Consider the following 25,221-nt stretch of genomic DNA (forward strand, 5'->3'; position numbering starts at 1 on the left):
TTTAATAAAGTATTGCAGAAAAGTTGTTCTGGTATTGTATTTAATGCATTTATTGTTGCATTAGTGTTAAATTACAGTTTTCAACTTTTCACGAGTCACATGTTGCATAACGGAAATATTAAAAGTTGTGAAACGTAATTCATGTAGCAGCTGTAATTGTTGGTTATAAGTAAAAATAGAAATAATATAGGCAACCAACAATTCAATTTTAAAACCCCAAAAAGCCTATAATAAAATTATTTGGATATAACATTATTCCTTTTTATTAATATTGATATAAGACCTGAAATATTAATATTTTATTTTGAAAGTCATAAAACGGTCTTAAATTAGGATTACGATTGAGTTGTCATAAAAGCGTAATGTATTCTTGTCCTCCGGCAGCGTCTACCGAGATGAAGAAACAAAGAAAAGCCGAAACTACTGCTATATAGATTTCGGCGAACGCGAGTTCTTAAATAAGCGCAGTAATATTTTACGAAGGGAGTTTTACAGCAAAATCCACTCTCATTTATATTTGAGATAAGAACGGAGTGAACCAATGTCGTTTCAAATCAATTTTCCATCAGTCATTCAATATCTCGCTTTTACATTTTTGTTAAATATTAAATAATTACTTTTTTCTACTTCCACCTTTTAAACCGTTTGATTTTTTATGGTTTTGAGACATAAAAAGTTGTACTTTAAACACGGAAAGCTAAAGCCGTCACTAAAGTACTTTAGTCACAGTTTTTAGATACGGGCTGAAACTTGCGCCTTTCAAATACAAAAATCTTGACATGAAAATAGAGTAGAAATAGAAAAAAGGTTAAAACACGCATGGCTAAACTTCATTAAACACTCGATTGATTAAACACTCGCTACGGTTGTACTGAATCAATGACAAAAACTTCCGTTTAGCCACTTGATACTTAATATACTATAAAGTATAATTTACAAAATTGTTTTAATGATTTTAACAGTTTAATATACTTTGTGACATTGTATAAATTTAAAAAATGTTTACTCTGCACCATTATTTACCGTGCGTATTATATACCCACATCAATCTAATTTAATTAAACATTTTTTGTTACTTTTGTAAAGTGTCTGAATAATTCTCAAACATTTTCATTTAATTTTTTACCGCTTCACCTATAATCGACCCATAAAAACCGGTGTAATGCTAATATTTGCACCGAAATGAAAAATATTACTTTATAAAAAAGACGTGCGGGCGCACACAAAAAATCTCGTCTCCCACGATGAGCACAATGAGTTTTGTGTGGGAATTTCAATATTCGACTGTGTTGGCGACGTCGTGCGTGAAGTGCGGAGCGACATTTGCCCTTTTCGTATTGCGGCGTTCGTAAAAAAGCATATTTATCACTCGGGTTAGAGTGGAATTTACGTGCAGGGCAGGCGGGCGGGGTGTAATTCATAAGCGCAACCGGCAGCCCTAATGCTAACGCAAACTTGTAAATCAACTGCATTGCCCGGCGCCTTCACTATTAACTATTAGTTGCGGCGGAGCTCTAGGAGCAAAGTGCAGGTTAATTTTTAAATATAAAATATAACCAAAGGAAGTGGAATAGAATTTATGCAAATTATTTGTTTTAAAAATTGAAAATTTTAAAATTTTGAAAAAAAGTTGATTTTCTATGTTCGATTGCAATGTTCTAACATAGGTAATTTATGTTTCTATAGGCAACTAACATTACTTTTATACAAATTTATGTTTATATTTCATTTTAGTGATTTCTTGTAGTAAACATTGCGAATTGTACATTGGAAGTGAATTTTATCAAAGATTCAAATTTCGAATTTCGTACTCTGTGTTCCTGGCTACGCTCCATTCCTCTATTTACCTAAACAATGCCTTTAGTTGGTTCAAAGGGAGTGAATCGATGCAATAGGATGCAGCGCATTCTTCTCTTATTCAAATTCTTTGCTTACGTTTGCATTTATAAAAATTTCAAGCGCTCCAACACTTAGTTTTAATTTGCTTTGTGAAAAATCGGAATATATTTGTGCAAAACGTGTTTTTGTGCTGTAAAGTTTAAAAAACATTGTTATTTTAATCAGAAAAGGTCAACTTTAAGTAGGTACTTAGTTTTTTGTTCCTAAAATAACAAAAGAAGTTTGTTCTACTTATAGGCTTAGGTTTTTTCAACTTTTTTATATTTTGAAACGAAAATATAAATGAAAAAAGCATTTAATTTAGTTTTAGTTCAAAATGACTTTATTTTTGATTATTTTAATAAATATTACTGAAAATATTCAATTCTTCTTGTTAAATTTATTTTAATTTGCAATCATTTACAAAATAAAACATAAATTGACTAAATAATTTGATGTTGAACTCGGAACTTAATATTTTTAAACAAAACAGTTTTATTAAATCACCTAAATTCCCTAAAACTGAAGCAATTTCTGTTGCCGTTTGTGCCGTCGTGCGAGTTGAGCGCACGATTTGTATTTCTATTCGGTTGTCCTCTACGGAGCATTTTTATCAAGATGGGACCTGTTGAGTTAATGTGCCCAGCGGATGCGAGCCGCCTGATTTAGTAAGCTCGCGCGTGGAAGTAGCAGTCGGGTTGTTTGGCACAAATCCCACTCACAATCCGAAATCCGACCGAGTTTTCCATGCGCGAATAATGCAGCCAACGCTTGTATTGCTGTAAAGCGTGATAAGGGGTCAACGTGGTCTAAAAATCATAACGCGGATAGAAAACGTATAGAAAATGACATTTATTTATTTTATCAAAATTATAAAATGCCAAAAATGAAAATTTATATCAAAAACCAATTTTTGGTCGCATTTAATTTAAAAACCAATGTATTTTGTGGGTAAAATTTATATTTTAATTTAAAAATAAATCTAAAAGTATAAAAATATGTTTCGTTTAAAATAAAAATTCTATAAATATTTAATGATGACAATAAATTTGTTCTGGGAATATTTTATTGTAAGAACATTGTTTGCCAACAATGTGAGCTTAAAATATGTTCCATGTTCACGTAAAATGTAAAAGGTAATAACGTCTGGAGCCGAAAAATTATTTACACACCTAGTACAAAAGGGTTATGCTTAAGGGCTGAGCCATAAACTGCCATAATCTTAAAGTAGAGAAGTAGAAGTAGCAGTTTTATGCCTTTTCAGTCTTGCACCATGAATATTTTAATATTTTAAGGTAAACATTGTCTTAATAATAAGCTTCCTAAGTAAAATGCTAATTAAAACGCTTTGCTGTTCCAAAGAAATATCTTTTTGGATTAAAAAAGAATGTAAAGTATGTTGTACATGTTCAGTTCCCTAAATTAAGAAGTATTGCTAGTATTTAACATATCTTTTCTACTTACAACTTTAAAACGCCAGTTTTCCACGGTTTTGAGACCCGAAAAGTGGTACTTAAACCCTGGAATGCCAGTACTGTGACTAAAGCAATTTTGTCACGGGTCTTAGCCACGGGGTGGGGCTTGCACCTGCGCATTTACCTATACAATAGTTCAAATACATAAACCTCAACGGTGAAATAAAGCAGAAGTAGAAAAATATTGTAAGCATCACGTGACTAAACGTTGTTAAACAAAAACTTCCGTTTAACCACTTGATCCTTAATATTCTATTTAAAAATTAAAAGTTTGGTTTTAAATTTTCCACACATTTAATTTTTATTTTTTTTTCCTGCATAAAAATAGCAAGCAACTAAAAATACACATTTTCTATTATCTATTATCTTTACATTCTGCTCGCATATTCTGTTGTCTTCTCTATTCTTGCTCATAAAACAAACACACCACAAAATGTCCGCAATTTTTTGTTCTTCCTCTCGCAGATAATACTTAATCCGGATTTATCTGTGTACATATTTTCTTGCATTATTTATTCACATAATGTGTGCATTTATTTTCGCAGAAAGTCTGCATGTGAAGTTTAAATGACGCGCTTGAATTTATGTTAACATTATGCAAATGCCGCGGATCCTTCGTAATGCTCGATGGACGTGTTTTCACGTGCAATGTGCTGTGTGCAGTATGTGCAGACATACAGTCTATCCAAATATTCCGAACGTAAATGCAAACTTACGCTCGACACTTTAAGTGCTTTCGCTTACTACTGGACGCTGCTAGGGAAACATTCATGCATAAATAAATAATGTGTGCGTTTTTGAATAGTAGATAATATTTTGCATTTTGGTCACGTGGAATAGTTTTTCCAGGACAAGATAGAGTTATTCAAGAAATACTCGGTTATTATATCTAAATTGTTACTATTTAGACGTGGGAGAATCAATAATTTAATCTTTTTGTCACTAGGTGGCAGCACTTTCTTTCAAATTTAGTTATTTTAGTTTTATACCAATGTAAGTTAGTTACAACATTCATAACTCAAGAACGGCTGCATAGATTTTGATGATTTATGATTTTTTAGTTTTGTCTTTCTTCCAGATAGGAGAATCATTATTAAAATGTAAAAAATTATGATTTGAAGGGTGCTAAATAAGACAAAAATTGATATAGAGATTTAATCATAGATATAGTCAAATAATTGAATTCTAGATGGCGTTAAAGTGCATTATTAGCATTTCTCATTTGATTAAAATAAAAATGCAAATTTTATTGCTAAAATCGACACATTCTTGGTCCTAGAAACAAGAAAATATAAATTAATTGCATTTTTACTAAAAGAAATACTCGAATAAAGCAAATTTATACTAAAACAAAAAATAAACTTTTTATAATCATTTGACATGTATTAAAAGTAAGTAATCTCTGTGAGTGAGGTTAGGTTAGGTATTTGTTTACCATGGCGAAAATCCCCGCGACAAATTGTGCGATTGTGCGAATTTCCTGCGGATATGAGCGCGCATTTACGTCGCGATCGGTAAAAGCAATGCTGGCGCCCAAAACGTGCGTTTTACACAACACATCTACTCCAACACACACCCACACATTTTCCTCAATGCAAAGCGTACATTTGCATGTCGACACCTCCGGTTTTGAAACATTGCAACCATTACTTCACGTTCTATACAAATACCTACATACCTACCAACATTCCAACATGGTGGTTGTTGTGCTACTCGGCGCACGACAAATTTAATGCGGAAATAGCTAATATGTCACATCATGCGCGAGCGCGCCGGAATACACTCGTAAAAATCTGATAACCGACGAGCTATGAACTCGTCGCGAATGTGGAAATATAGTAGAAGCATTCATTCATTGTCTACTCGACACGTGAGAATTATATAAATACAAGTTATAGATATATAGATATATAGGCAACCAAAGTTACATGTTATATTATAATTAAAAAGTAAATGACATTGTTGGTTGCCTATATTACTCGTAATACTGATGTTAATTTTCATTTCTTATCTTTTGTGAGCCATTCGCAAAAGTTATAATTAGAACACCGCAATCGCTTATCGATTTAATCATAATCAGACTCTTCGGTTATAAATTTAACCCAAACGACTCTTGGCCATTATCCATTGTAAGCAAATTCGCCAATATTCGGAGGTTGTAGACTTCCAACAATGACTCAACCATCTTATTATCCAGCATACTTGTAAATGTCGGCGCATTCTTTGTGGCTTCTCCTTGTTACACTTGTTCTATGAATACGCGTATATCCCCGCCATCTTCATACTAAAACTCTTGAAATCCACGTTAAGATCGCGCAAATTCGTAATTTGTCTTAATTTATCCGCGCGCTGTTATTCAAGCGATTCTAAAGATTAAATTAACTTTTCATCGCCGTGTGCCGTCTGCGCACGTGGAGAGCCTGATTTTCTAATTATTCAAGGTGACATCTCCGAATGTGAGTTTAGGCAAATGGAGGCCGTAATGAAATTGTGTTTGTGTACATCTTACAAATTTCATTTCATTCAAATCCACGTTGTATTTGTAAATGAAAATCTGGAATTCTAACTTAATATTAAACATGCGCCTTAAATTATACAACTTTGTATACAGAGGTGTAATGTTGGTTGCGTCTAAAGAAATAAATTTTAATGTTGACTAAAACTTAATTAAACGCCACGTCGAGTGGATGCTTAATCAATCAAAGCTGCTTGTCACAATGCGGACAAAGTGATGAATCGAATAATAGTTTCAAGTTTTTTTTTTATACTATTCCCATTACAGGCGGTGAAATTGTCCACTCGACTCTCAACTACACACGCGCCGCACACTATTGCATTATAGAAGACATTTCCGACATTGTTCTGTTAATACGCCGGCTGTGTGGTGTGTTTTTGTCGTCTGCGGTTTGTATTTTCTTCGATTGCGCGCGCGCTTTGTGTTTGATTTATGATCGTCCATGCGTGCTGCCGGCCGCAATTCATACAATACACTCTTCTTACTACTCGTGGTTGGTCGTCGTAAATGTGTTGGTGTTGGTTGTCCGCGTGCAGAAGATGTGTGGTCGCTGTAGTCATTGAAACATGACAATTTGTTAAGACTCAAGCAGCAAACTAGTGAATAAAAGACGCACAGAAATAGAAAACAAAACGTGGCTGGCTATTTCTATTTCTTGGTTTTGCTCTTTGCTTGTTTTCTTTTCGTGCTTGCTTTTGATTTAATGACAAACACATAAATCCCTCATTACTCACCAGAGGAGGAGTGGGTTATGACGGAGGATGAAATATTATCTCATATAATGATACAAATATAATGTAAATAATGTTTTTGTGTATAAATGAATTAGAATAATATTTTTATTTGGGTCAGGGTTGATTATAGCAGTTATTTTATTTTTTGTTTTGGTTGTTGTTTGAAATGACAGAGATGATAAAGTACTGAGATAATTTCACGTTCAACTTGCAAGCGCATGTACTTTTGCGTATAATCCGATCTTAATTTCGCGGATGAGAAGTTCCTCAGCACTTAAACGCTTAAGATAATCATAGCGGGCTTTTTGTACAAGTACTACAAGTTGCGTAGGGATTTTAAACTTCTAAAAGCCTAGGTGTATGCAACTTGCATTACATTTTATTAAAATGGTTGTCTATTGTTGATATTTAAGTTTTAAATCAGATAAAACTCAAATACATATTAAAAGTGTTGAGTTTTGCGCTCTTTCTCTAGTGGCGTTGCGAATCCCACCCAAGTGGCTGAGTGGCTTTCCAGCCACCATGTGCTTTAGTCAGTAGTTAGTTAAGTTTGTTACTTCGTCGAGGGTAGTTCTTTTATGTAAAACTAAGCAACACTGGATTGTTATTGGCGTTTAAATAATAAACTCTCACTTCTTGTTAAAATTTCAACTTTACGCAACAAAAGTAAGGTTATAAGGTTTTTAAATAAATTATTATATTTTAAGCTTTTCCCAAAATTTCCGCGTAGATTTTATTAAAATGCGTCTAAAATACTAATATGGCACTCTAACGCCATCTCGAATTGAAATATATAACTATAAATATGATTAAATCTCCATATCAATTTTCTATCCTTATTTTAAGCCCTTTAAGTTAGATTTTTGCAACAAAAAGTAGCCTATTTGCTTCTCCTAAGTCAAAAATATCTCGATACCAAAATTTATCAAAATTAATTCATTGAATTTTGCATGAAAGCGACACTAACAAACAAAGCTCATATTTGTGATAATATTATTCAAGGTGTATTTATAACATGAATTTGTAGCATTATTTCCTAAATTGAATCAAAAATCTTGAGATTTAATAAATGCGAGATCAGAAAGAAGAAAAATGACAGACAAATAAAATATTCAGCTACAAAGTTAGCACTTGACAATGTCATTTAATAATATTTTGTATTATCTTTAATTGAAATTTAATGATGAACTTTTTTTTGTCTTTTCATTCACTATTCAATGCAATAAGTATTTGCATGTCAAAGCAGTTTCAAGCAAATCTATACCTATAATACATTCCATGATTAAACTTGCCAAAATCAGCTTTGATCATCAACCTGCCAAGCCGCAAATTACAAATATTACATACATGACATACCCACAACTAAAATAGACGAGAAATTCAATTTAAATCCAAATTGGGATTTAAATTACTAAATTTTAATTTCAAATTATTATACCTACGAGTTTACATATAGTCTGTGTGTACTTGTATCTAGTTATTTGAATACTGAATGCAACCTGTCGACATGCCGCGGTGACTGTGGCGACGGCGGTGGAAACATGAAATGCACATGAATCGTTCAGATTCTCTAACCTGTGACAATCGCGTCGGCAGTTTCGGTGGATCATGTGGTAAAGTGTCGCAGGGAGGCGTGCTCAAATGCCACGGTAGATTTAATATTTAGGTCACAATTCACAGCAAACATTACCAAAACGTTAGCGAAAATGCATTAGGTACTTGAATATTAAGAGAAGTTTATGTTGAATTTGCATAGGAGGTTTCTATTCACAGTAATTTTATGAATTTAAAGTGTAAAAAAATTATAGAAACAAAAGTAGTAGTAATTTAATTAAATGCAATAAGCATGTTTATAATTAAGTTTTAGTCAACATTAAAATGTGTTTCTGTAAAGATTTTTTTATAGGGACCCCACAACACATGTGTGTATACAAAGTTGTATAACTCCAAGGCATATATTTAATACTAGCTTTAACCCGCGGCTTCGCTCGCGTTGAATCCATCAAATAAATATTTGAAATCATTATACATAGTTGAAACGGATTGATAGAAAGAATGTATATTTCACTGCTTGGCTAGGATTATCTATGTGAAAAAAATACTACATGCAATAAAGTTTTAAATTTTAGATGGAATGCTAGATGGCGTTAAAGTAGTCAATTAGCCAGATGCAGAGGTATTATTGGCTAAACAATTTCTTTATTTTATTTAAAAATTTTTTTTTATTAAATAAAAAAGTAGCCTATAACCTATCGGGGACCACTAAGAATATGTGTACAAATTTTCATGATGATCTGTTAAGTAGTTGAAAGCACGATAAACTTCAGGACATACGCATTTATAATATTAGTAAGGATATATTTAATCTATGTTAGAATTTTGCATTTTAATTTTCATGTAGGATCTAGTTGTTAATAAAAAATGTTTCATGCTTGGTTGATATACCGCATCTCAACAATGTGAAAATTTTCCTAATATAAGTTTTATTGCTCATTTTCACGCAATTAAATAAATACCTGTACATTCACTTCAACATCGATTGAATAAATCAATTCTTTATGAGCTTCCGACAGCTTTGAAAGTTCAATGTCACGCTCATTGTCCTCGCACGCCGAGTGAAACATTGAGCCGCTTAGTTTCAGCATTTCAAGGTGTTTTTCATATTAAGTTCTGCGGTCGGCATCGTTAACGGTGTTGTTATCGCAAATGGCCGATAAAATGCCGAGGAGCGTCTGCCGACTGCGACAGCCGAATACACGGGAATTGCAAACGGCGAACAAAAAGCGAAAGCAACTAAAAGGAACAATGACGCGTTGCTTGGCGGCGCGTTTGTGAAATTATTCGCAGTGGAGGTTTTTCGCCCGCGGCGCGTCGACGAACAATGCTATTACATTAGTCTAAATGCGTTCAAGCACAGCTTCAATCTTACACTTACAATCTTTGTCAACTGCGTAAGAAGAAAGAAACAATTCTCATTAACGTTTATGTTATAGAACATGTATGCAATTTAATGCATTTAATTAAATTACAACTACTTTTACCTGTTTCATTTTTTGTTGACAGTAAATTCATAAAATTATTAAGAAACTAGCTTTAACCCGCGGCTTCGCTCGCGAATATCTAAAATAATGAAGTTGCTTCCGTACGCGTCTGTAGTCACAGAAGAAGTAACAATGAAGTAGAATGGCGGGAAGTTTAAAATGGCTGAAAGTATAGTCTATGGAAGTATAGTGTACAGTCTCCATAGTGTAGTCAATTGGATTTGATGTTGACGTAGCTGTCGGTAATACAGTGTGATAATACAGTGTGATGGTACTATAGTACTTAGGTTTGAGCTTCATTGCTGGAATGCTAGATGGCGTTAAAGTAGTCAAATAGCCAGATGCAGAGGTATTATTGGCTAAACAATTTCTTTATTTTATTTCAAAAATAATTTTTTTTATTAAATAAAAAGTAGCCTATAACCATTCGGGGACCACTAAGAATACGTGTACAAATTTTCATGATGATCGGTTAAGTAGTTTTTGCGTGAAAGTGTAACAAACATCAGGACTTTCGCATTTATAATATTAGTAGGGATTAGGTTCCCCTGCGACTTCGTCCCGGTAGTGTTTAATAAAAATGTAATTCGTTTTTACTCTTTTGTTCTAGACATTGTACGAGTATGTGTCAAGTCTATCAATAAGATTCGCAATTTTATTTTAAAGAAATTAATTATATAAAGAATTGCTAATAATGCACTTCAGCCTGCCATCTCGGATTCAACTATTTAACTATAACTATGATTGAATCACAATGCCAACTTGTATCTTATAGAAACAGGCTGTCTTTAGGGTTTTTTCCGGCAATTATTCGAATTTTTCTTGCCGTAAAAACCATTTTTGGATTTTAACAAACATTTTAAAAGGAGAATGGACCAAATTGGTCTTGGCGATGTTGAGTTATGCGCTTTCCAACAAATTTTTGCGCTTAATTTTAATATTACAGATGTTTTACTATGTTCCACAAAATAGAGCTTGCAAAGGGTCTAAAACTTAGGTTCTTTATAAAATAATTATAATTAAACAATAAAAAGTCCTTTTTGCAAACAATATTTCAATTATTTGTTAAATTTTGTTTACTTTGATAGATTACACACACCTATGTGTTTATACTCTGTGCACAATCGAAACATGATGAGAACTGGTGAATAAAAACGCTTTTTGCGGCTGGCAGGACTTGATTAATGTGTAATCTTGTTCATGACTCGCATCGCCGATGCACGGTACACCCAGCTCACGGTACGTTTCGCTAATCCGGCGCACGGATTAAAGTGCATTGCATAGCTTGCTCACCTCTTTCGCCTCAGCTCTCAACGTATCAAGCTACTTTGTAAAGCTTTTAGAGTAAATCTTTTAAACAAACAGGATTTTTTCTTCGCAAATCCAACGGTGCCAACAGATAAACAAAACAAAAAAATAACACCGTTGTGTTGAGGTTGATATTCAACGAAATTACGTTTTAATTGGATCTAATGTTCATCCTGTATATTATCATGTCGTTTGCGTATTATCAGATCATGCTCTATGGGTAGGGGCGTGAGGATGCTGATGGTGGCAGGTGACAACTGGTTGGTTATGTTTTTATTTGTGTCACGTTGTATTTTGTATTGTAATTAGATTCACGTTCAGTGTCAATGTCAATGTCGGAAGATATTCATAAGTTTTTTGCTCTAGGAAAGAAATTGTATATTTTTTGCTTAGAAAACACGCATAGAGGGAATAAATAAAACTCAAAAAATAGTTTTTGAGGCATAATTTCGTTTTTACTGTAAAAATATCAAAATTTTGTATTAAATGTGTAAAGTAATAATTTTAATCACGTTAAATTAGATTTCGAGTAAGTTAATGCATAAAACAACTTTTTAAGTGTCTAAAAATTGTTTTATAATTTTATTTTGGTATTTAAAACTTACTTTTTACAAACGAGTGTTTATAAAATAACGTTTTTAACGTTTTTAATAATATTTACCTCGGTTTTTGTGGTTTTCTTCTTTATTTTATCACCAAATTATAAAAACATTCGCAATTTGTAGATTTACTGCTTTTACCAACGTCAAAAACAATTTTGTACTCATTGCAAAGCAAAAATATGAATTTTTATTAACAAAATACGATAAAAAAAATCACCAAATTTAATAATTTTTCTAAAAATAGAATTTTGTATAATCACTAATTCTGTTGCTTAAAAATAAAACCAAAAATAAATTTAATAGAAATACGCAGATTATTATTTTGCATAAACAAGTTGTATTGTTATATTGTTCAGTGCTCTTTTGACGTCGTCAAATCCCGACCAACTCACCAACATTTCGAAATAAATTGAAATATCGATTTGTGCCACTGCTCATCATTGCAAAAGTTGGCGGCTTGTTTCGGCGTTTTTCGCCAACTTTTATATTAGTATCTTGTTATGTAGAAATGCGCCGCGGCTTTTTCGGGCATTTTTGCCACGCTGTTTGCCGAACTTTTCTCCTCCACGCAAACAATTAAATTTAAATGTGTTGAAGCGTGTTCAATTGAGTTGTTTTGTGTGAAGAGGCTTAACTTTTTGTTTCGCTTTTTGACAAGCGGATGAGCATTCTTGTGCTCTATATATAACACGTAATAAATTAAAACTTTTAAATGTCACAGCCGGCAAACAACATATTTTTTAGTTTTAGTTTTTAATATCCAGTGAGTGAGATTTTTATTTTTGTTTTTATTAAATCGTTGGGAATTTTATTAAAAACTACAGCGTGCACTGGCGCTTCCTATTTCGCAGTGCATTAATCAACACATTTTTGTTGGACACAAACTGCAATTAAAATAATTTACAACTCTTTCGTGTAGCGTAAATGTAAAATATTATTTGGGAAGTTACTAAATTGATATAAATTGGGAAAGGTATCATGTTGGTAGTAAACTGTTTTAATGTAGGCAACTAATGTAACGTATAACATAATGTGTGTAAGCAACTGCGCATGTCAAACAAGCAAAAGTGCAGGCCGCTTGCGCCTTGAGCGCGAGTGACAGTGAGTAGTCAAATATAAAGACAAAATCTATGTGTCTGAATGTTCTTTTACATTTAATAAAAGTACCACTTTGTTAAAAATAAGTAATTAGTGTTAAATATAGTCGTTGTATTAATAATAGTGAGTTAATATGGTTTCAACGTTAACTGAATGACCGGTACTTTATTTTGAGGTTAGTTTTTCAAATGAAAAAACGTGTTGCTGCTTGAAATCTGTGATGTTAAAAACTGAATTGTGTTCTACGTGTAGAAACAGTACGTGCAGACGTAGGTGAGTCATTTTATATGTATTTTCTTTACTTGTTGCACATAAGATTGCAATAATATTGATCACAGTTAAGAAAATATTGTTGCAATCATTTTATTCACTTTATTTTGTAAATCGGAATGATTGTGTATTATTACACAATGGCTACAAGTTAAAATAGTTTTCCTTTGCGCATACATCGTTATTTTTCTCCATCATTCTACGAATTTGTCAGTACATTTAACGTTTTACTTTATTCCACCACAACACACTCATACACTGCTGCCCTCTCATGACTTTTACTTTACGCTCACTCCAAACATCTCTCCAGCAGAAGAATTTAATTTAACGTAATTATGCATTAAGCTAGATAAAGCATATAGTGCGCACTGCGCAGCGCGGCGTAAATGCGCCATAACAACGCGACGGGGCGGCAAACTACGCGAGCGAGAAGAATACAAATGTGTGCGACACGCGTCGTTTCGCCGTTTAACTGCGCGACGTGTGCTAACTATCAAGTGCGTGCGCAAGTTTTATTCGCAGCAAATGTAAACTTTTGAGATAATACACTCACTAAAACATAATAGAGATCTGATTCAATAGCCAACCAAATGTGCGCAGAACAAACTTATTTATGAGTCATGACTCCCACGGAATTGCTGATAAGCAAATTCGTTATCCTGAAAGTTTATTTTTGATGGTGGCATGACACAGCACTATAAATGTTTACCGGGCGGTTTATTACCTTCATTAGTGCGGAATTTATTCGAGAAGGACAACTTGTTACATGGAATAATATTATACAGAAATTCTTAAATTAATTAAGTGTTTTTTGTGGGAAATAATTACAAGTAATGAAGTTATTATTTGAAAAAGTTAAAAATTTATATAAAAAAATTGCTTGTTCTGGTGTTGTTCGCCAACTCAAAGCATAGTACAGAAATTCTTAAATTTATTAAGTGTTTGAAGGGAAATAATTGCAATAATGAAGATATTATTTGAAAAAGTTAAAAATGTATATAAAAAATGATTTGTTCGGAAGTTGTACCATAACTCAAAGTATTGTACAGAAATACTTACATAAATTAAGTGTTTTTGTGGGAAGTACTACAAATAATGAAGTTATTATTTGAAAAAGTTAAAAATTTATATCAAAATGACTTGTTCTGTTGGTGTACGCCAACTCAAAGCATAGTACTGAAATTTTAATAATTTATAAAGTGAAAGCTTGTTAAATAACTTGTAAATATTTACTTTTCAACACTTCCGATGGGTTTATACCTATATATTTAAATGTATTACAAAGTTGTAACTTCATCTTTTGCTAAAACTTCCCAAAACACATTTGTACTTGCAGGTAATCTAATAGTGTGGTAGGTTTATGTAATAAAATATTTTACACACGGCTCACAACTCTCAACTTACATCCATTACATGCAACACGAGGGATTGCAAGTTTTCCAATTTTCAGCCCGGAGTATGGCTACAAAATAAACAAAATTTACGTATGCACTCCAACAATTTTCGGTTAGTCTTAGTCCTAACATGACGTGAATGACAGCTCAAATTTACGCCAAAAATTTCCTCCACAAAAAAAGAAAACAAGACAAAAATTTTGATTTTTGTTTTCTTTCCGGTTTAATGATTAAAAAATCTAAATTTTATTATAATCCGCGCAGCTAATTAATATCTCTCCATGCTTGCAGATAGAAAACGTCTGTCGCTGTACAAATGAAATTAATTTTCGTCGAAAGTAATTAAGACGCCTCGAGTTGGCATAACTGCGTTAAAACTGCGCGAAAACAGTTCAATTGCTGCGGGACAGCGCCCAAGGCCGTTGAAATTGCCTTCTGTTCGCTGCCTTTGTTTTTGTTTGTTTGCGTAGTTCGGAATTTTTCCGGAATGTTTTATAGTCGTCGCTCTACGCGAGTTTACAGCTTTCGCGCCTTTCTTTCACTGGCCTGTGCTTGAGTTTAATTATGTCAAGCACATGATCAATGTTTTTCACTTTTGAGCTTTCAAATAATGCTCACGATTAAACAATTTATATCTGCACAAAGAAAATAATTTAATTTAAAAATCGCGAAGGGTATGCAACCAATATTACATTTTTTGTATTTTTGGTTGTCTAGAGTAACATATTTATTATTTACTAACTTAAAAACTACATTTTGAACTTAAAAGGAGGTTATGTTGTTTTTATTTGTTACATTTTCATGAAAACACATTTTTCTAGTCAAAAACCATTTTAAACACTTATTTGTAATAAAAAATAATGATTCTACTTCCAAAAAACGACTGAACGCTTGATTTTCCACATGGATACTGGATACAAATTTTATAACGCGTTATTGGTTGCCTACACTAAAACCAGCATAACCTAACTGCAGTTCTATTCCTATCTTTGTGCTTGATGCACCTCATGCGCCTTATCAGTTTTCTGCTTGCATGCTGCATTTATTTTTGTTTGGTTTACACGTTGACGGATACAGATTGGTCCCCAGCAGATATCCTGCCTCGCTCCGGGCTCCACCACTCCGGCCATTAGACGCAGAACGGTATAGAAAACCGAAGTTTGCTTCCCTGCTACGGAACGAACCTCTTTTGCTCCTGTTGCAGTTGATGCTGATCCGGCCGCTGATATGCTCATAGTCATGCCAACGCTGGCTCTGACGCTGATGGAAAACACGCGAGTCTAGCGCGGAAAATCTGAGCGCCGCGTGCGCAGAATTTTAACAAATGGTCGCTCGTACTTTCGGCCATTAGGATGTCACAACTGATGACGTGCGCTAAATCACTTGCTTGCTCATTCGTAGAGTCGACGCGCGCCGATTTCACTTCTTAACTAATCCATCAGTTCATTTTTCTTCACATTCTACTGAATTATTTAGTCATTCAATGGAAATTTTTGTATAAAATTCAATTTGATCAAAATTTCTTTTTGAATGCCGTTCTGCTTTTATTTGATCTTCAAACATTCTAAGCATCAAGCATGATTGAGTATATTGTGACAATTTTCGCGCGTCAAACATCGCTTTCTTTAACTTGTGTATTTCCATTTCAAGTATTTTTCATTTTCTTTCTTTTGATTTCGCTCGGTTGCACCTCAGCAGCGGTAAAATTCACGTGAAAAAATATACGCGTAAAAGGTGGCGTCTTTGCGAGGGCCGTCTTGTGTTATTTTATGATTGATTGCGTTGACTCGATGGCGGAAAGCAAACTTTTAATGGCGCGACAAGACGGAAGTCGGTTGAAAAAATAACGCCGAGCAATAGGGACGTCGCGACGCTAATATACACTTACACGCACGTTGGTGGCGGGCGTATTCTCGTGTAACATTATTTTTTGCGCTGCTTCCGCTCGGCGGACGTGGAGACCTCGTCGGTTTTATATTGTTTTGCTGCGACTGTCAACGATGGTGTTTTCCGGTTTGCATCAGACGATGGAAATAGCCAGATACAAAAAGAAGGATTAGGAAAAGACCTAATTAAATATTCATTGCGTTTTTTATTTTTATTTTTGTGGAAATTTAAAAATTTCATTTTTTTGTTAAAAAATAGTTTTATTTTATGAAATATGAATTGTGACGTTACCACTGAAATTATTCAAGTATATAAATTGAATAAGTGTTGAATGTGTTGATGGTGATGACAGACGACGTCTGCATTTCAAGTCTTGCGGTGAAAAAAGTGCATGAGACTCGTCCGTTTTCAGTTAAAGAAGTTTGTGCCGCCCGAATACGCTGCGCACTGCATAATGGCAACATTGCGCATATATATTCTCACTCATCTGTCGCATCCGGTGTGCGAGTGCACACGCTGAATAGGAAGATTTTTAAATGCAATCGTAGCAAACTAGCGCCGCCATTGCGACGGCGGCGACGACTTCGGCAACGAGTTGGCGGACAAAAGGCATTAGTGGGCTTCGTATTTTTCATCTTGAATATACTTTTGCGCCAGTGCATTGATACGCCCAGTGCTGGTGGCGAAATGCGGAATATTATTTTGTGGTGGGTGGCAAGTTGAATGCAGGAAGAAGAAAATTTGATAAATAGCTTCATTAGTATGTGAAATGCGGGGGTATTCTTATAAAATGGGAATAAATTGTGAATTGCAGTTTTTAACAGCGTTAAAAATATGAAAATATATTGTTGTGATTTTTATAATCACTTTTAAATAGTATTTTGATACCAGTTAAAAATTGCGCTTGATATTTTTTATGCTAATTTTAGAGGAATTAAATTGGAATTTAATTTTCAATTTATATCATAATTTGATCGCTTATTTTTATTATTATTATTATTACCCTAGATGGCGCCAGAGAAGTGACGTCGGAGAAAAGTTGTTTGATTTCATTTCATTCTCTGCATATCTTTACACTTTAGCCATTTTGCAATAAAAGTTTTTAATAGAATTAACCTCTCATTTAATAAATAAATAAATTAATATGCGTTGTGTATTTCGTTTGTGTAAGTCAAAAAAAGTTATGCATGGTAAAATGATAATAACTCATCTCAAACAACAGTTTTTTAATACCTACTTTGGTAACTTAATTTAAATTTTTAAATATTTGAGAAAATGTGAAAATAAGTTTAATTTCCAGCAGGAAATGATAAGTTTTTCGCTGTGGGACGCCTTAGTTTAAACTTTGCGCTTTAAGCCCGCAGCGCCAACTTGAGTTTGAGTTTTACTTTTGAATCGATAATGGCCTTACTCAGATAGTTTTTCCCGCGGCAACTTTCTTGCAAACACAGATCTAAGCGCATTTCCGAATGTTGAAAAGATTAAATGTGTTTTATGCAATTAAGTGTACATTCACGTATTTTCAAAGTTTATTGTAAGAAGCACATAAATGTAGAAATCTTTTTGACGTAATAAATACATTAAAAGTTAGAACATTTTATCAAGAAGTGGTTAGTAATATTTATAAATTGCAACATTTTAATATTATTTGATTTCAATTCGGAATATTATCTGTAATATAAAAATGAATTGCAAAATCTGTTGGAAGCGCATAACTCAACAACGCCTAGAATAATTTGGCCAATTATTTTTTTTAAATGTTCGTTAAAGTCCAAGGATGGTTTTTAGTGCGAGAAAAAATCGAATAATTGCCGCTAAAACCCAAATACAGCCCTTTTCTATTGGAATAAAGTTGGCATTGAGATTCAATCATAGTTATAGTTAAATAGTTGAATCCGAGAGGGCGCGCTGAAGTGCATTATTGGCAATTCCTTATATAATTAATTTCTTTAAAATAAAATTGCGAATTTTATTAATAGAAGTGACACATACTATGTCTAGAACAAAAGAGTAAAAATAAATTACATTTTTATTAAACATTATCGGGACGAAGTCGCGGGCAATATTTTAATATTATTTGATATTAAATCGGAATATCATTTGATAATAAATATAGTATTTTCACTTTTAGGTATAAAATATATTTTTAATTGCAATTAGTTTAATTTGAATAACTAAATTTTATGATATCACTAAAAACTCTGCAATTATAGTTATCGTTAATCATTACTCATAAAATGTCAATTAAATAACAAGCACATAATCATAACAACCTGTCCATTGAATAAAACATAAATTTATATATCCGTATAAACATGATAGGTTGTTATAATGGCCCCGGCGCTCAATTATTACTTCCCCGAAAATAAAACATAAAATGTATACGTTGCTACAAAGCAAAATACAAGTATGCGATGCTTCCGCGTTTTTCCAAAAATTTCCTCGGCCGAAAAAAAAACAAGCAACCACTCTGCATATGAAAAGCACAGATATAGTTCAATACCTCTCAACGCTGCTCTTTGTTAGCTCGCATTATCATGTTTGCAACTTTTTTCCTCTCTTTACGGACGCAGCACATACTCAGCAGTCAAAAGCAAGCTCTCATACACAGAAACATACACACACACAGTATAAAGATAACCAACCTACTTGCAAATGCTCGCGATATGGAAATAGACGTATAAAGTAAAATCGCACTTGGCTTATTCCAGCAAGCCGGAATAGCTTGGCCATTTCATTATTACGTTTTAGCTTTTGGGCATTTCGACCTTTTGAAATTGATGTATGTACACGTAATATGTGAGCCTTCATCATCAAAAGGCATATTTGGAGCCAATCGTATAACACTCGGATGTGCAAATATTTATTAGGAGTTGTGCTCATTTTAGAGGAATTAGATCGGAATTTAATTGGCAATTTATTTCATAATCAACTTAAATGTTTTATTTTTCTGGCCATAGATGGCGCTAATGACATTGAGGTTTGTTTTCCACAATTTTGATTTAAGTAGCGCCATCTAGTGGCTGTAAACTTTGTAGTTACGATTAAGTCATTTATGTTTCCACTTTATATGCACATATGCAAATCAAATATGTGCAGAATTAATATTTACCTAGAGTAATACCTTTTAAAACAATTTTCAATGTTTTACTGGAAAAAAACGTGAATAAAGTCTAGTATTCATAAATATTCACCGTAAAGATTTGTTGCACATTTCAAGACAACAAATTATTACAACTTTTGCTTTTTTTGCTTTAAAACAAGTTATTTGCCTACATTTGCCGAAAATCTTATTTTTATGTTCCTAAATAGATACATTTGAGGTTAATTTTTCACAATTTTTATCCCGCGCCATCTAGCGGATTTAAATGTTATCCCTACGATTTAGTTATTAATGTTCTCACTTTATATGCACACTCGCAAATCTAATATGTACAAAATTAATATTTGCAGTGCGTAATATTTATACGCGCCATTTAATAACCGAATGAACACTAATCACTTTACCTCCCGTGTGCTGTGCAAGCACAAAAACTCCACAAGCGATTGCAAGCGCAATAGCGCCACGTGAATGTGCAATTAATAAATGAATTGCAATTACACCGCGATCGCCGTTTCCATCTGACGTTTGCCTGATATTAATGCGTGCCAGTCATGAGTATGGCGAATATGGCGTAATGGCCAGAAGTGGGCATGAGTGGAGGCCGAAGTGGCTAATCGAATTAAAAAAGCCGCGCGCGCGAACTACACGCACCCTAAAAACCAGTCGGCCACACACAGCTGGCGCGCAAATTCAATTCGTTTCATTCCGTCGAATTATATCCGTTATAATTCATCTCCTTGCATTTCATTTTGATTTCCTCGGTGAACCATGGAGTTCTCTTAGCAAAAGGATTCGGTTTCTTGATGATCTTCCTGCCTAGCGCTTCTTCGGCAGCCTGTTGTATGTTGCTTTTCAGCCTTTCCCATGCCGTATCAACGTTATCTCCTTCTTGTATGTTGTTGTTTGTAACTTTCTCCTTCAGTCTGTTAGCATATAGTTCTCTGGTTGTTTGGTCAGCTAGTCCTTCTGTTTTTATTTTTGTGCGCTCTTCGCATGTTTTTGCTTGTTTCTTTTGGAGGGATATTAGTCTCAGCTTCCCAATCACGAGGGCATGATCGCTTCCTATGTCTGCCGAGGTTAAGCTTCTTACATCTAATATGCTGGTTGGTGGAATTACTCGGTTTGTCACAATGAAGTCGATTGTTGATGTGTGTCCCCTTGAGTTACAATACGTGTGTTTGTGTTGTTGTTTGTGTTCGTAATATGTGTTATTTATTCGTAGTTCGTTGATTGTGCATAGGTTAGTCATCAGCGTTCCATTTTCGTTTTCTGTTTCCTCGTTGAATCTCTGCTTAACTCCGGGTATGATTCTGTTGCCAATCCTTGAGTTAAAGTCTCCTAGGATGATAGTCGCTTCGTTCTTATGGCTGTCTAAAACATGTTGCAGTGAGTTAAAGAATTCTTCTCTTACGTCTTGGGGTCTGCAGTTTTCTGGAGCGTAAATACTTATAATGTTGGTAATGTTGGTGCGTTTCCTGTCTAGCAGCAGTTTTGCGTGTATTATTCTGGCTGAAACGTACGTGATGTCTATAATGTGATCTACTAACTTTTTGTGAAACATGATTGCGACTCCTTTTTGCTCGCTCGTTCCTCTCTACACCGCTGTATGCTAGTAGATAATCTCCAACTACTGCCTGACCTTTTCCCTTTTTCTTAGTTTCTTGAAGTGCGCAGATATCAATGTGGTGGTTTCTTAATTCTTGCTCCATTTCTTGGTCTCTTCTGTTGAGCGATTTTATGTTCCATGTGGCGATTTTAAGGTTATGTTTTTGTAATCTTCTCTTTGTCCGTGTACTTTGCTTGGGTTGTCGTCGTTGATCTGTCCGTAACCGAGGCCCTTGTCTGGTTCTATGAGCACTGATGTTTTTTACGTAGGGTAGGTCGCTGGCCTCACCCTACAACCCTCCTTCTTTGTCCGGGCTTGGGACCGGCGTCGGTGTGTGATGCAGCGACGGCGAAGAACGCAAGAATCATACGAAAGTTACAAACAAATCCGCAGAGAAACGCACGAGTTAGTACGGAAGACGAAATCCGAACACTGGAGGATCTTCTCAAAACAACTAGAACATGACTTCTATGGAACCCAAAAGACAGTATGGAAGACCATAAGAAACCAGAGAAAAGAGCTCACAGAACTGGTACAAGCAAAGGGAATAGACAAAGAGACCTGGATAAACTACATCAAACATCTATACCGGGACACAAACCAGGAGAAACCTAATATCTCAGTCAACATACAACCTGATGAACCAACCATAGTAAGCATATCTGAGGTGGAAACAGAACTCGCTAAACTCAGAAACAGAAAAGCCAGTGGCCCGGACGGAATACCCAATGACCTCCTGAAATACGGCGAAGAAGTGCTCGCGGCCGAAATTACGAAACTTATCAACATCATCCTGAAGCATCAGAGAGTACCAACTGAATGGAAATTGAGCACACTAATAATGATGTTTAAGAAAGGAGATAAGCAAGAACCATCCAACTATCGAGGAATAGCTCTGCTAAACACCACCCTGAAACTAACAACTCGATTACTAGCGAACAAGATATTAGCACACACCACACTATCAGACGAACAACAGGGCTTCAGGAAAGGAAGGTCCTGTAACGACGCAATATTCATAATAAGACAGGTGAAGGAAAAAGCCGTGGAGTGGAACAAACCGGCTTTTCTTTCCTTCGTGGACCTAAGGAAAGCGTTTGACAGAGTGCAGCTCCAAGACATAACCAGCATACTCCGAAAAGAAACATCGCATCTGATATCATCAATACTATAAGGGACATCTACAACAACAACGAACTGCAACTAGCAATAGCCGAACAACGCACAGACCCCATAAAAGTAGGAACAGGGGTAAGACAAGGCGATTCCCTAAGCCCCCTGCTATTCAACTTCATCATGGAAGAGATAATTGCAAGAGTCCGACGCTGTAAAGGATACCAGATGGGGGGGAAAGAGCTGAAAGTTGTGTGCTACGCGGACGATGCCGTGCTAATTTCCGATAGCGAAGACAACCTACAACGCATGATTCACCAGTTTAACATTGCCAGCAAAGCCCTCAACATGGAGATAGCAACAGAAAAAACCAAATGCATGGTCATCGCACCACATCCAATAAGATGCAAACTTGAAGTCGATGGACAAATCGTACAACAAGTGAGCGAGTTCCGATATCTTGGTATAAACATATCCAGCAGTGGAGGAGTGGAAAAAGAAGTAGCAGAGCAAGTTGAAAAGGGCCTGAGAATAGCAGGATGCCTAAGGAACACGATTTGGGACAACAAACATCTAAGAACAGAGACGAAAGTTTCCATCTACAAGGCAGTAGTCAGGCCCATATTTACATACTCGGCAGAAACGCGTGCAGAGACGACAACCACACAGAGATTGCTCACCACCGCGGAAATGAGGACACTAAGAAACATAGATGGCAAAACACTGCTCGACCGGATAAAGAACGAAGACATCAGAAGAGCGTGCAACAACATAGAAGACATAACACAATGGTGCAAAAGACGCAAAATCGAGTGGAACGAACACATAGAACGGATGGACGAAACCAGAATAGTCCGAATAGCCAGGGACAAATCGCCAAGGGAAAGCGATCCCTGGGAAGACCCCGAAAGAGATGGAGCGACCACCTAAACCCTGTCTGAAGTAGGAACAGGCAATATGCCTACATAAGAAGAAGAAGAAGAAGAAGAAGATAATTCATCTCCGAGTTCGTAACATTCACGCCGGGAAACATTGATACTTAACAATTTACAACACTTCACTCTTAATTTTATTTGCGTCTAAATATTTGATGCGTTGTCTCGTAATTAAATTAAATAATTAAATAGGAAAGAGGAATTTATTTTTGCCTTCAGCGCGTTGGTTGGTGTTATATTCTGTGTTCCGGTTTAGATGTTTGTATTTGTTTTCTTTACCGAGTGCAATCGAATAAATCACAATTTATTTCATGTTTACATAACAAATTGCTTTCTATTGCGTTTGACACTCGTTGAAAAACCACTGATAAAAAACATCATTAAAAAAATACTATTGTACTATAGGCAACACAGAATGCATTGCATTGATACAATTATGAATAATAAGTTGCCTATATATAAAAAATAATTATTTTTTTGTGTTCTTTTTCATACTCGGTATTAAATCCGTCTAAACGTAGAAGATTAAGATTGAGATTAACGCTTGGGTTTATTTTCTTGTCGATTAAAGGTGTGTATGTGTGTTTGTGTACATTTAATTGGAATTTTAATCGCATTTCGCGTCGCATTTCAATTATGTAACCGAGATGAGTTTTCGAAATACTTTCCGCGCACGCTCCCCTCGACCCCCTGTGACAACTCGAATTACATCCCTCACAAATGACACCCTTAAAAAAATTAAAGAAAAACGAGTTGCTGCACGGATTTCTGCCCACCCGCGTCTGACGTCTTCAAATTGTCCTTGACAGATTTCACACTTTACGCCACGATCAGCACAATCTAAGAAATGTCTTTTTGTGTTTCAAATGTTTTAAGCTATCGCAGCACATTTGCGAAAGCAGCGTCACCGCAAATATGAAAATTTATGTGCATAAATTAATGCGCGTTATTAAAAACAGCGGTCGCGGTCTGGTTTCCCTACTTTTATTTCGTAGCAGTTTCCATCGCTTGCGGGTGGAAAGGAAGGCGTTGCGCGCACGCTCCAATAAAGAAAAACAAATTGGAAAATGCGGGCCGACGCGACGAATTAAATTGAAAGCACTCCTTGCTGCTGGGAGCGTACTTAGGAAGCACTTTCCACAATATACAGCTTGAATCACTTATTAAAAATCATTTTCCACTCAAATGTGTGTAATCCAAATTGGACTTACCAGTTGACTTGTTAAGTCTTGCGCGTGGCGCGCGGTGTTTTTTTCTGCTTCATCTTGTTTTAAGCATAATGAATGCATTATTCCTGCCGCATTAATATTCGACATGTGTTGTTTTAAGAAAGTCCGCAAAATACACGAGTTTTATTAAGTCGCCATGGGGGTAATTTAAATAAATTTCGAAGTTGAACTGTTTTGACTTTACAATTTATTAATTTGTAGGCGACCGACATTGTGTTTCCTGCGGACATTAATTTTTGGGTTGAAGGAAATCTGGTTGCCTACAATAAAATATGCTTAAGTCACAAATTACCATTAAGTTGATTATTACTTTAAAAAAATTTGTTAAAAAGAGGAAAATAATCAAATGTTTTTATGTTTTTAGCCGTTGAGTGGTCAACTTTATGTTATTTTTGGTACATATGCTTAATGTGTGCAGATAAAATATTTCTGGAACAATAATCTATCTATAAAATAAAAATCAATCGCAAAATCTGTTGGTAAGCGCATAACTCGACAACGCCTAGTCTAATTTGGCCAATTCCTTTTTTAAAATGTTCCTTGAATTCCAAAGATGGTTTTTACGAAGAGAAAAGTTTGAATAATTGCCGGGAAAACACTAAAGACAGCCCTATTCTATAGAATAAAAGTTGGCATTGAGATTCAATTATAGTTATAGTTAAATAGTTGAATCCGAGATGGCGCGCTGAAGTGCATTGTTATCAATTTTTTATATAATTAATTTCTTTTTAATGAAATTGCGAGTCATATTCATATAATTGACACAAGCTATGCCTGGAACAAGAGAGTAAAATCGAATATTTGTTTATAAAATCAACAAATAATAGTTTTTCTTAACAAATATCATTGTTCCACACAAATTAACGTGAATAAAGTTCAGTATTCATCAGTATTTACATTAAAAATCTGCAGCACCAGTCATTTAACAAAATTTTTTCTATTGACATAAAAAATAGCAAATACTTATAAATTTAACGTTTTTTTTTTTTTTCTTTTACCAATTAATTATTACTTAAAAGCAACTATCTATTCA

The 25,221-nt window shown here is 34.7% G+C and overlaps 1 protein-coding gene and 2 long non-coding RNA genes across 3 annotated transcripts in view; 1 reads left to right on the plus strand and 2 right to left on the minus strand.

Annotated features, from left to right (window-relative positions):
• LOC135804203 (dopamine receptor 1-like) overlaps window positions 1-25,221 on the minus strand; it is a 67,152-nt gene that overhangs the window by 37,293 nt on the left and 4,638 nt on the right. The window lies entirely within an intron of this gene.
• The window catches only part of LOC135804206 (uncharacterized), a 53,842-nt gene that overhangs the window by 14,978 nt on the left and 13,643 nt on the right, over window positions 1-25,221 (plus strand). The window lies entirely within an intron of this gene.
• Window positions 4,494-4,913, minus strand: LOC135789797 (uncharacterized). Its single transcript, XR_010547655.1, has 2 exons — window positions 4,789-4,913; window positions 4,494-4,628 (listed from the first exon to the last, which is right to left on the minus strand). It is a non-coding gene; the product is annotated as an uncharacterized lncRNA (long non-coding RNA).

The sequence above is a fragment of the Atheta coriaria genome, unplaced genomic scaffold, assembly GCF_025399875.1.
Source record: "Atheta coriaria isolate IRGN ID8LTWV9N9 unplaced genomic scaffold, Caltech_Dcor_3.1 hic_scaffold_3_pilon, whole genome shotgun sequence".
NCBI classification, from domain to species: Eukaryota; Metazoa; Arthropoda; class Insecta; order Coleoptera; family Staphylinidae; genus Dalotia; species Dalotia coriaria.